This window comes from Catharus ustulatus, chromosome 5, assembly GCF_009819885.2.
Source record: "Catharus ustulatus isolate bCatUst1 chromosome 5, bCatUst1.pri.v2, whole genome shotgun sequence".
In the NCBI taxonomy this organism is placed as follows: domain Eukaryota; kingdom Metazoa; phylum Chordata; class Aves; order Passeriformes; family Turdidae; genus Catharus; species Catharus ustulatus.
Window position 1 is genome coordinate 4,999,147 of NC_046225.1, and position 12,971 is coordinate 5,012,117.

Below are 12,971 nucleotides of genomic sequence, written 5' to 3' on the forward strand. Positions count from 1 at the left end.
AATATGCTTGCTCATGCTTCTGAGTGATTTGGATGAATAAAACAAGCTAAAAGCAGGCAGAAAATTACACTTTGGAAAACCTGAAGCATGGTAGATTTACGAGCTCGTATGGTGAAAAGACTGGAGAATTAAAGCTGGGTAAAGATTAAACTTTTTGTGTTTAAAGACTTCAGGCTTGACACCTGAAAGCCACCCTGACCCAGAGATCTAAATGGGAGGAAACTGCATCCAATTAGCTAAAAAATGCTGCTTGCTCATGTCAAGCCCACCATTTATATGCCTGCCTTTTACTTCTGTAAGTTTTACTTTTAAAAGATTGGAGTAACAAAATCACAAAAGCAAACGCTTCAGTGATTTCAAACTTTGCAGAAAATGAAAATTGGAGCTGACTCTGAGTCTTCTTTCCACGGAAGAGTTTCAATTTAGATGAAGTGCTGCTATTTTCATACATATAGCAATGTATAATAAAAAAAAATACATATTATGTATATAATTACATATGTAATTGCTATAAAAGACATCTCATCTTTGCTGGTCCCAAATGCCTCCTCAGAGCAGTCAAAAGAGAAGCATTTTCTAGTTGGGAGGTGAAGACAGAGAGAAGGAACACACAGAGCTTTGCACACTGCATTTTGCAGGCAATGATGCAGAAAGGAGGATGGATGAGTCCTGTGGAGAGTGCCAGTGACTGCACAGGCTGCTCACAGAGCTAATGGGGAACATGCTCAGAAACCAGCCTGCACCACAACAAAGAAATTAATCTCCATTTGTTGGCACGAGCCTGAAAACAATTTCTCTGGGTCTGTAATGACTGCAGTTGTATTGGGCTCTGAGTCCCAACAGCATTTATAGCTATCAAAATACTGTACTAAAAACATCATTTCAGGGGGCCAAACTTCCATTGGATGTAAGGCCCTTGGAAAGAGAGTGTGTATATAGATATGTTTTAAATCTAGATTGCAATTTGCCAGCACAGTCTCCAGAGTCTTGTGGTTATGAAATTCTGCAAAGCCAGTGGAGGAAAAAGAGCATAAAAATGGGATGGGGCAAATACTCAAGGTTTTTCCCTGTCACCATGCCTCAGGATTGGGATACAGCACGAGTTTAGCACAGCTAGGACTAGCTCATGGCTATAGCCAAAGCATATTTAATCTCTTAGACATAAACATCTTTTATTTTCCTTAAAACCAGCTTGAGCACAGGACTGGTCCAAGAGCAAAAAAGGGATAGTGGCAAGAAAGCCTGCAATCAGTTTTTCATCTGTCCCCTAGGATGAAAGGGGAATATGTGAGCCATTTTCTTGTACAGCAGAGAAGCCTGAATCCCTCTGCATCTGGTTAATGCCAAGCACTGGCCAAACTGTATTCCACTGTGATTTGTCACAGATTAAATGCAATCATAAATGTTTCTGGAAGTATTTTTTCATGGGTTTTGAACCTGGCAATAGAACATCGTTCTTTCAGTGGAATTTCAGCTGCAGGACTCCTACACTAATGCCTAGGTAATAAAAGTGATCAATAAGTGATGAATGACTGACATTCTGGTCCTACACACTGAACAATGGAATGCTGCAGGACAGTGACAGTTGTCCCCGTGGGATTTACTTTATTGTTTTCTGCATCTTTTCAGACTCGTGCTTTGAGTCTTTTTACACTAATATTTCATAAGCTGCTATTGAAGCAATAAAAACAGAGATAGGGAAAACACTTGGGAGTTATGGCTGCATTTTCACACATAATATTGCATTGTTCTTTCTGAGCTGCAGTCTGGGAGGAGAGGGACTCAGGGTTGCTCTTTCCTTTTATTTAACTAATTTTTAAAAGCAATATGGAAATTCTTGCCTTGTGAAGTAGCCTTCCTTTTTTAGTCAGCTGTTCCTAAAGATCCTTCACCCACTGCCAGATGAAACACTGAGTGAAGCAATATTTATTCCATCATGCTCCGTTTGGATTACCTTAAACTAAACCAATTCTCACTCTACAGTAAACTTCGATCTGAACAGTTATCTGGGGACTAAAGTGGTCATGGAAAAGGAGCAGAGATGTTGCTCTGAAGCTGGTGCTGGAGGGGAAATCCTGCCAAGGAGGTGGAAGGAAGGGGAGATGGGCAGAGAGCCCCTGGGGCTGGGCTGGGACGCGGGGTCTGTCCTCTCAGTCCCATCTCCAAGGATGCTGTGCTGGCTTTAACCTCCTCCCCAGTGCCTGCACCAATGACCCCTAGGAGCCTGCACAGGTCAGGAAAAGTCAGCATTACCTTGGGGCAGAAAATCCTGCTGGTCTCTGTGTGGATGAATGCTCACGGCATTCCCGCAGCGCTCATGTTTGAGGGAGCGTACCTGGAGACTCCCTGACTAATCTCAGCCAACAGAGGATGGACTGTGTCATAAACTGGCTGCATTCCATGTTTGCAGAGAGATTCAAGCTCTTTGAACAGCCCTCAGCTTGTTCCCAGGGGAGCCAACCCTGCTGGCAGCCATCAGTCCAGGCAGTGGCTGCGAGTGCTCCAGCTCTGGATGCTCCAGGGACCACCCTGCAGCCCCAGTTATCCCATGGAAACCTGCAGGGACCACCCTGCAGCCCCAGTTATCCCATAGAACCTGCAGGGACCATCCTGCAGCCCCAGGTATCCCATGGAAACCTGCAGGGACCACCCTACTGTATCCAAGGACAACCTTTCTAGCATGTGCTCTGCACTGACAGCCCCTGCTCTGATGTGCCAAAAATGAGCCCCTGGGGTGTTTTTGTAGGCTTTGATTCCCAGTCTCACCTCTCATTTGTTACTGCAGGGCAGCTCTCTGCTTAGCCCGTGCTGCCCACCATGGAGCTGGATGTTCCAACAAGGTGTTCCATGCTTCCCTCTGGGATGTAACAAGCAGACCAAGCCTCTTTTCCACATCCATCCTCTGTCTGTCCATCTCCACACTCAGCACCACCCCCTAATAATTAGGATGCCTAAATGAGAACGGGGTAGAATTAATTGAGACTGGTTTTTCCCTGTGAGGCATGGTGCCCACAGCCCAGTGGTCCTGCCACAGTGGGAACACTGAAGGAGCCAAGAAATTTCACAATTATAAGCCGCACCTGATTATAAGCCGCACGTTACAATACAGAGTGTGATAAAAGGTATCTGTTCTATCACCATCTGTTGAGGGTGGGGGCAGTGATCCTTATCTCAATGGCAGATATTCTGCTAATGGGCCATCCATTGAAACCAGGCAGGGCATTGTTCTTTATCTTTTCACAACCCATCCTTCCTCCAGCCAGTCATTTTCTGCTCATGGCCATTGAGCCCCACTGTGGGACTGATAAAATTACTGCATCCCATTGGGAGTTGCTCCAGCCAGGGGGAAGAGCCCAACATTTCTTACCAAGATAAAAACAGAGGTTTTGGGACACTAAGGGAGCCCCTTTCTCCACTGGACTCCAGAGGAAAACCGGATTTCTCCACATCACCACTGGACCTCCGGAGGGAAACTGCACCTTGTACAGGAGCACTGCTCCAACTGAGCCACATCTGTCACTGCAGGAGGATGCAACCACCATTTAATGGGACTGCTGCCAACACCCTGCGTGACTGACGGGTGTCAGGTTGTACTCTGACTGTGTCAGGGTTTGGAGTTTGTTTGTTTGTAGTACTGTATTTCTATTTTAATTTCCCTAGCAAAGAACTGTTATTCCTAATCCCCATATTTTTGCCTGAAAGCCCCTTGATTTCAAAATTATAATAATTTGGAGGGAGGGGAATTGCATCATTTCAAAGAGAGGCTCCTGCCTTTCTCAGCAGACACCTGTCCTCCAAAGTAAAACAGCAACTTTTCATTCTTTGTCCGATTATAAGCCGCACTTCGGGTTCGGACCAAAATTTTAGTCAAAATGGTGCGGCTCATAATCGTGAAATTACTGTACTTCAACCATGGTGTTACCTGAGTTGTGGAAACCTGTTTTGTTTCTGAAGGAATAGATTAGGAGTGTGGGGAATATCAAGTTTAAAGCAGCTCGACACTACTTGGCAACTTCCAGTCACTGTCCATGGGATCTGTGAAAATCCAAGAGTTAAATGAAAACAGATTGAAAAGGCAAGCACAGTCATTATTTCTGCAGGGAAAGTGCTTTATCCTGGGGATATGGCTTGGCAAACTGGGAGCTTAGGAAATACAGGAGGGAGTACATCTGCTAGGGTAATTTTCCTTTTCACCTGGTTCCTGCCGTGCTGCACAGCATCACTGCCGAGCAGCACCATGGAAATATGCTCCTGCACCTGTGCTCCCCTTTGTGCCCACTGGTAATCTGGAAAACACTCATTTTTGAGAGTGTGCATTCCCTATTACCAGCATCTGATGGCTTTGGCCAAGAGCTGGAGAGGCAGTGAATCAATATTCCAGTTTGTTTGTGTCGTTAATAAGGGAAGAATAACTCTGATGTTCCTGGGAGTGTCTTGTCTCTATGCAAAAAGATCAACCCTACATGGAGCTGGGGCACAGAAATGTTCCTTCTTGTTTGTTGCAAAACAGGTTTTCAGCAGATGTAAGGAAATCCTTGTGCTCCCAATAGTATCTTTACTTTCTGCATTGTGTAATGCTCTCATATGAACTGCTCCACATTTATCCTAGACCAAATTCTTTTGGACATACAGGGATCTGGTATAAATCTACTCACAGCTTAAAACTTGTGTTCAGTAGCTGATTGTCCAGTGGTCTTACCCTTAAAGAACAAATATTATTTATAAATTACAGTGCACTTTTTCCATCTCAGCCACTTGTTCCTGGTTAACACTGACTGACACAGAAAATATTAATGATAAAAACATTGTCTCTGGGTTTGGAAATCCCACAAAAAGCCAGAGAACATTTGGAGGAAAAAATAATTGAAAATGTACCGGGTTGTTGTGCTTTTCTATTCACATCTGATATTGGTCATTGCTAATGACAGATTGTAGGGCTGGATGAGTTTCTGGTGTGTCCTGAAATGGCTGTTCTTAAATCCATCATCCCATCCTGGCAAAGAGGAAAGACTTACCCCTTTTAGAAAATAGGCTGCATGTAAATGAGCCAGCAGTGTGAGCCAAAAAGCACTTTAGTATCAATTCAGGCACAGATTTTGCTACCTTCCCTCAGGTGAAGGGAACCACACTCTTCAAACACTACTGTGGAACTGGATTGTAGCTGCCGAAGTCTCGACCCCATGTAAATAAACATGTCCCTGAATAATTCTGTTCATTAATTTCACATGTTAAAAAAAGTAATTAGCAAAAGCATTTCAAAACCAACTCCATCCAGTGCTCTTGTGGGAAATCTCAGCAGAGCACAAGAAGAGTGAATTAACCACGGTGTTACCAGGGCCAATGTGCTTCTGCCTTATTCCCAGTCTGCAGTAACAGCCAAATGGGGAATCTTAATTATGCACCCTCTAATCACCCCAAAATTTGCTTTAGCAGTGAAGTTTCAGACATGGCAAAGAGCGAGCTGCATTTTGAAGGCTTCAGAGATGTTGTGAATTTTTCCTCCTGCTTTCTTCTCCTGTGACTAAACCTTGTGCACTGCTCCTGCTCCTGTAAGGAGAGGTCCAGCAGGAAGGGAAAGTGTACAGCTTGGTCCTATCCAGCTTCTGAAAATCCTCTCTGCTTGGAGCAGAGTGCCTGCAGAAGGATCTTGTCTCTCCACACCATGAATACCATCAGATGACAGCCTTCCTAAACAGGCATCCCCATTAACTCATCAGCAGGCTGACAGCTAGGCAAGGCACAGGGGAGACGTGAAACGCTAGCAGAGACAGAAACATCCAGACTGCTTCATCTCCCATTCACCTCAGAGTGTTCCATTAGCAGAAAACTGGCACTGGGACACACAGCCTTGGATGCACGTTCAGTGCTGCCTCTCACAAAGCTCTCACCTGTCAACGAGGCTCCTGGATAAACCTGGGGTTTTTTTTTCCTTTTTTTTTAGAGAGCTTGGCAAGTTCTCCCCCTGTGCCACTCTGCTCAGCACAGACACAGCCAAGGTGCCTGGTCCAAACCTGCTGGCAGGGCTGACCCCTGTGCCACCCTCCTGCAGCCAGCCCCCAGCTGCATGCACAGCCTCCAGCCAGCTGCACTGCACAGGCACGAAAACAAACTAAAAAAAGCAACTGGGGAAAAAAAAAATAAAAGCAGGAGATGAGTTAATGCCAGACAACAGGTTATTCAAGGCAGCAGAATTGCCTGGTGCTGGGAGAGCCCAGGGGCTTTTCCTGATGCTGTTTTGAGCCTGTTCAGTGACTGGCAGAGCAAATGTGTCTTCATCTCAGTATTCCTCCCGTGTTTTCTGTGAGGTGCTCTGGGATTTACTGGTGAATTCAAACACCTTCCGTGAGAGCTGAACGAAAAAACAGCAACAGAACCATCACACTGTTATTAAAGCTGGAGCAAGACTGGAATTCTGTTCTTGGGGAAAACACAACGGTGAACTGGAGAGCCAGCATAATGGAAAATGACAGAATCAATCATAATAAAGGTCCACTCTGTCATTTATGGATGAAGTTTTGAGTTTTAAAGTCTGTCTATGAGATTGCCTAATGTTCACCGAGACACACAAGCACACAATAGCTCTGCTCACAGCCTTAACTCTAAGAGGAGAAAACATTATTATTGACTTTAATACTTCAAAAAAACTTTCCCCTAGGAGATGCAGGCTTAAAAGCTGTTACATCAAGAAAGTTACTGGGGGAAATAAAAAAACAAACCCAATAACCACACCCCTATGCTTTATTCTGTCCCCACAACCAGCAAATTACATTTTATTTCTAAAGGTCAATCTGTTTAGATCACCCACATGCACATTTGGAGACTTCTTTATCAAAATGATAAAGGCCAAACTCTCATTGCTGTCTCTCTGAGAAGCTCCAGCAGAAAGGCTTTAGTTTACTGTGCCAACCAATCTCAGCTTTCCTTTGGAAAATACATGTGATACACAAGCCAAATTATTGCAGAGATCTCACAGAAGATGTGAAGAACTATTTAATGTCATTGTGCATATTCCATAGAATAAGAGATTTAAAGCAGGTGTTGAATAATTTTATTTAAATATTATTACAGTGCTTATCTGAAGAAAATGTTTGTTTCTGGAATGTAATAGAACTTATTCAATGATTAATTCAGTGAAAATTCTTTGCTTCAATGCAAAATAGCCACTGAATTAACGCACCTCATAATTTATTTCAGATGGAGAACCTAACAAAGGAGGGTCAATAACTGCTGTGAGAAACAAGAGAAATCCACAGAAAACAAGCAGATAATGACAATTTTTCCTCATCTTAGGAATCAGTCGAGCCATGTGTGCCATGTGTGAAGCAGAATACCTGGGGGTAAACCTGAAGCACCATTTGCAGAAGGCACAGCCAAACTCCTCCTCCTTGCTCAAAAACCCTCTGCAGAGAAATCACGGTGGTTTTACATCTGAAGAAGGGAGGCAAGGTCCCAGGGCCAAAGAACACTTCTCTCCCCTACCTTTCTAATAACACATTCAAGAAAAACAAGCACCCACCACCAGTAAAAGAGTTTTTGCTTAAGCTGAAAATACCACAGAGAAACACTCATCAAGGCAACATTAACCAAACCCATTTGAACTTGTAAAGAACTTACAGCAAGTGAAATAGTGAATTTATTGGCCCTCATGGTATTTACAGTATATAATGGTCATTTTAAACAGAAGGACATGCAGCAAATCTTCTCCTGTAAATGCTCAAAGCCACAGGAATTAATGCCAGGGTCTGAGGTTTGCTAGCCTGGGCTGCTTACTGACACACACATCACACTTCATTTAGTACTACATGAAAGTTAATCAAGTTGAATAACCTTTTCCTGAAATGTCCCAGGAAATGAGGTAGAAAAATTAAAACAGTTAGATGTCTGCTGAAAAGCAAATATATTTATTATGCACTTTAATATACACAGGGATTTTCGCTTAATATAATACAAGGAATAAAATAAAAATTTTACAATGTGAAATTCATTCAATGTACATTAAAGGCTATTTACAACCCACTCCAGGAAAAAACAGTCTATCTGCAAACCAAGTTAACTGAGGAGTTCAGATGGGGAATATTAAGCATAACAGACATTTGCATAGCAGAGTAACTGAGGAGGGAAAACACCTTTTTAGTAGTAAAGAAATGGTAATGTTTTCAATACTGATCACAGAGAAGACAAAAATGCATCAATTGTGCCTTGGTATCTCTCAGTGCATTTCTCTCCAGATGAGTTTTTCCACATGCACACAGTATTGATATCTGTGTCCACAAAACAGTCTTTTTCCCCAGCTCTCCCACTGAGAATTTTGGATGCCTTGTGGAGATGACCTTGGAAGGACCAGTGAAATGGGATGAAGAGAGACAGGATTCCTGTTTTATTCAGGTTTTCTGGGTGGTGAGCGCTGCTGAGTCACAGCTACACCCCTCTGCTCACCTCCATGTCATTTATGGGAAAGGGCAGGGCAGAGGGAACACTGGGGGAGCAGAACTTTGCTTGGCACACAAACCCCTCACAAACGGTGATGCTACAAATCACACTCAACAGCAATGTGGAATCACACAGACCTTCTGAGCAAACAGATGATTTAAAGCAATTCACGCCCCGTTCCAAAGGGATATTCAAAATGTGCCAGAATTGCCATTGTGAACACATTTTTGACAGGTCTTCTTTCTGCTGATTTGGAGAGAGGGTTTCCCCAGTGACTGTTTCAAATGTAAATACTATTCACACAAAACCCACCAGACTATCTGTAAGTTGTGGCCCCTTGTGAAACTGGCCATATTTTTACGTCCTCTGTCCACAAGGTGCAATTAATAACAACACAATAAAATTAAATAAATATAATCCCAATGACAGTCAAGGTCAGTAGAAAAAATGTTGGCATTCAGGGATCCTTTTCCACAGAACAAAACATACATCTAATCACTAAGAAAAGTTGTATTCTTGCACAGTATTGCAAATGTACTATACTTGAGGTTTGGAACAAGTTTGCTGAGAACATTTTGGTACTTTCACTTTTCTAAACCACTGACCCTCTTAAGGCCATTCTGCCAGACTCCTGTTATGTTTATTTTATAATTGTCCCACGGGGACAAGAAATTCAATACATGAAACATTCAGAATAATCCATATTGCCGTGTGTCAGCTTCTAACATCTGATTTTACTATATGCTGGATGCCTGACTAGAAAAGATCCTTTTTTTTACATTTAGGAAAAAACAAATAAGAATGGAGGTGCAAGATTTAAAAAAAAAAAAATGGATGATGGTTGATTATAATAACCAGACATGGAGCCCTTCAGAGCCTCAGAATATGCACTACATCTACATCCAGGGGCCACTCATCAAACTTTAAGGGTCTAATTAATCATCTATGAAAAATAACCTCAGCTCTCCATCACCTTATTTCTGGAATGATCAGAATTAGAGTATGAAAAAGATGAAACCCAAGCCTTTAGAAGAAATACTTGCATACAAAAATAGGCTTATTTTCTAAAGAGCAAGGCTGTGTAATGGTGAATAGCAGAATATAGCTTGCATTTGGTAGGAGAAAAGAACCCATTTGTTTCATTTTATCACTTGCAAGTCAGATGTGCACATTCAAAGGAAAAACTTGCACTGCTCACTTTCACAACAACAACCTTGACTCTGCTCTCTTTCATACAAGTAAAACATTTCTGCTGTAAGGAAAGCAGCTTTCCCTTATCCAGAGATGGACTCCCCTGACTGGTGATTATCCAGGTACAGACATGCTGCCTCCACCTAATCCCCGTGAAGCAGTACCCACATTCATACAAGTTTGTGCTTTAAGGAGGTTTTGTCTCAGGACAGGGCTAACTCAGTGATCTCTGCACTCCCCAGGCAACGCTGTCGCTGTGCTTTTCCACTGCGCTCTCGCAGCCTCACTCACAAAGGGTCTGAGTTTTCCATGGTTTGCTTTACTGACATTCCCAAAAATAGTCCTTTACCTTGGAAAAGAGAAGGAGCTGTTTCTAATGTGTGGAGATTCACAAGAAAGCAGGATCAGACCTTTTAGCACCTCGGACATACCCATATTAGTTACCTCTTCACCGTAGCAATAACAGAGGCTATTGAAGACTAAGTGTCCAAAATTTGCCTATTGCTTTCAGTGGTCCCAGTCTGCCATCCAGATTTGGTGCTGTAGTACCAGAGAGTAGATTTTTGCCTCTTAAAAATCCCAAAGACACTGCAGGTAGTTGCAGTCCGACTTCTTTGCCACCACTGAACAGCAATTACACAGACAGAACACACAAGTACAGTATTTATAAAATACTGTTACAAGACTTGTAATTCTGGAGGGAACCTTTTGAAGTACATGGGAAACTGACAATACATGACAACAATGCAAATGTGACAAACTCGTTGCTTATTTTCTTTAGCCACATTAAAAATAAATACAAAAAGCACTGCCTTTTCCATAACACAGTTCACTGTGGCACACGCACCTCTACCAAGCGATCTGGAATAGGAAATCACAATTCCTGGTTCTTGCCATTTTCAGCTGTGGTCAGGGAAATACAGCATATACCTTTCTGCAATTAAAAAAAGTGCTCGTTCTGTGTATTAAATACAAAGTACACAAAATAAAATTTCGAAGCACAGAGGGTTATACTGAGAAGGCAGCCTGAAAATGTAGGCACATTACAGTAATTAAGGTAACTGTACTGTAGGAATCACATTCTTGAGTTTCTAGGTGGACTAAACAAGCATTGTTTGCTTTCATCCCAGCCAGCTGATAAATCACCGGGAGCAGAAGCGCTTCTGTTCACAGCATCATGGAATTGGCCTGGAAGGACAAAATAAAAACATTAAGCTTTGAATCAGTCTGTAACACCAACACTACTGTCAGAAACGGAGCTGTATCTTCCCTGATTCAAGTCAAAAGCATGCAACAACAACCTGATGAGGAAAAGTGTTTCCTGCCTAAGGATTGATTCCCTGTGCTCTCTGCCATCCCAAGCAGGTCCCCACAACAGGAGAGCTTCCTGGACAGGCTGGGAAGCAGCAGCCAGGGAAGGAAAAAACCATATACAGAGTATTTCTGATGTGATTCCCCACAGGTGACTCATTTATCCACCAGTCAGGGAAATTACCATTTCTTCTGCTTGAGACTTGGCAGAAGAGGAAGTAAATTACAGCCTGTGCCAAGCTGTTCATACTCCACACAGAACTGCTCTAAACTCCCTTCTTTAAAGTGACGCTCTGCAAAGTGTTAAGAGAAAAGCAAAAGGAACCATTTGGTTATCCACACCTCATTTTTTAACCCATTTGCATAACCAAGAACTTCTCTGAGAAAAACCTTCAATTTTCAGTAACACACCATTTGTTCCAGATAAAGCAAAGCCAAATTTTGGTATCATATGTGGAATGTTCACATTTCTTTATATGCTGTTTGTATTTTAAAATCAAGAAAGATGGAAAAATTCACCAAAACCAGTCCTTTGATGACAGGTCAGGTCAGATGAACCCATTCTACGTCAGAACCATGCAATGGATTTACAATAAAGTACAACATGAAAGCGAGCCATGAACATCATGTGCAGGCACGTAAGAGTTAGGAAATGCAATCTTTAATTATATGTTTTAAAGTTTTATGGAAGCAGGAAAAATTACAAATAAATTCTAATCCTGTCTGGGCATGATGTGCTACTGTGGGAATCTGAAATCCTCGTAACTTTTATGAAGATTTAAGGACTTTTCTCCCCAGCTGATGATTCCTCTCTGTGCCTGTTCTTGCTGTCCTGCCCCACAGCTCATCTGACCCTTTGGAAAAATCTGCATTTTACAAACGTGCAGGCTCTAGTGCAGATGATTTTGAAACACTTTGTTGTTTCAAACAATTTAATTGAACCAAAATGCCAACCCACCAGGGTCTTACAAAATATTCTACTGCTCTGCAATTCTCCAGGGACCTCAGCTACATCTCCAGATGTATTCCATCAAAATCAGTTTCCAGGACATTTTGGGAAAACGCCTGTTTATGTGTTTTTGACAGCTGAAAACCTTCCATGTGTGGATTCTGCACCACCTGCAACTGTCCCAGAAAACATGCTGTCTGTGATGGCCTGCAGCAGAACTGAGTCACAACTGGCAAGAACATTCTTGTTCTAAGGAGCAGCAGCCTGAGCTGTCCAAAATGCCACATCCACATAAAAAAGAGGCTTTCAAAAATAAGCAAGCAAGCAGTAAGAGGTGGGCACACATTTCATAAAGATGTTGCTTCTCTGAAACACCAAGAGAAAGCATATTAACACATTCCAAATACCCTAAAAAACATACACCTCAACAGGAAGAGGGAGAAAAATGGAACTATTTCAGCTGACTCACTGACAATTCATGTCAGAAAAGGAGACTTAGAATTACTTTTTCAGCTTAAAATTCAGTTTTGGAGAGGAGGTGAGATATCTAAATGACCTCCACATTTTTAAGAGCAACAGAATGGTCAGAAAATTAATACCATAACATAGGTTATAATCTTGCACTGAGAAAAGCCACCTCTTTTATAGGGGGATTACCTTTACAGTAACAGAAATATAAAATCAAAGCTTTGGAATAGTATTTTAGATTTATTCTTTGCCATTGAAATCCACATTCAGAAAAGTTGTTGTCTATAACTTATAAGAACCTTCAGAAACTTCCTGAGGAGTATTTTCACAAATAATGAAACAAAGATTGTATCTGAAAACATCATTAACTGAAATTCTCATCTGTCCTTACGTTTGAAAATGAAATTCCAAATCTGTGCTACATGAAACTCACTTAGCAAAGACAGTGGGGCACAATTTGAGCAGCTGAATTCAACAGACAACACGACAGTGATCCAATTCCTCTGTGGCTGCTGCTTTTAAATGGCAGCGAAGGAAACACTTGCCAGGTTAAGATTTTAGCATCCATCACACAAGCAATTATGATGGTAAATGATAATAAAATGCAATTTTGGCACATTTT

The 12,971-nt window shown here is 42.1% G+C and overlaps 1 protein-coding gene across 1 annotated transcript in view; it reads right to left on the reverse strand.

Moving 5' to 3' along the window:
• Positions 1 to 7,880: 7,880 nt before the first annotated feature.
• The window catches only part of ANKRD50 (ankyrin repeat domain 50), a 37,018-nt gene continuing 31,927 nt past the window's right edge, over positions 7,881 to 12,971 (reverse strand). Inside the window, exon 5 of the mRNA XM_033060129.2 lies at positions 7,881 to 10,809. The gene's annotated coding sequence lies outside the window, so the exon portion shown is untranslated. The remainder of the gene's footprint in view (positions 10,810 to 12,971) is intronic.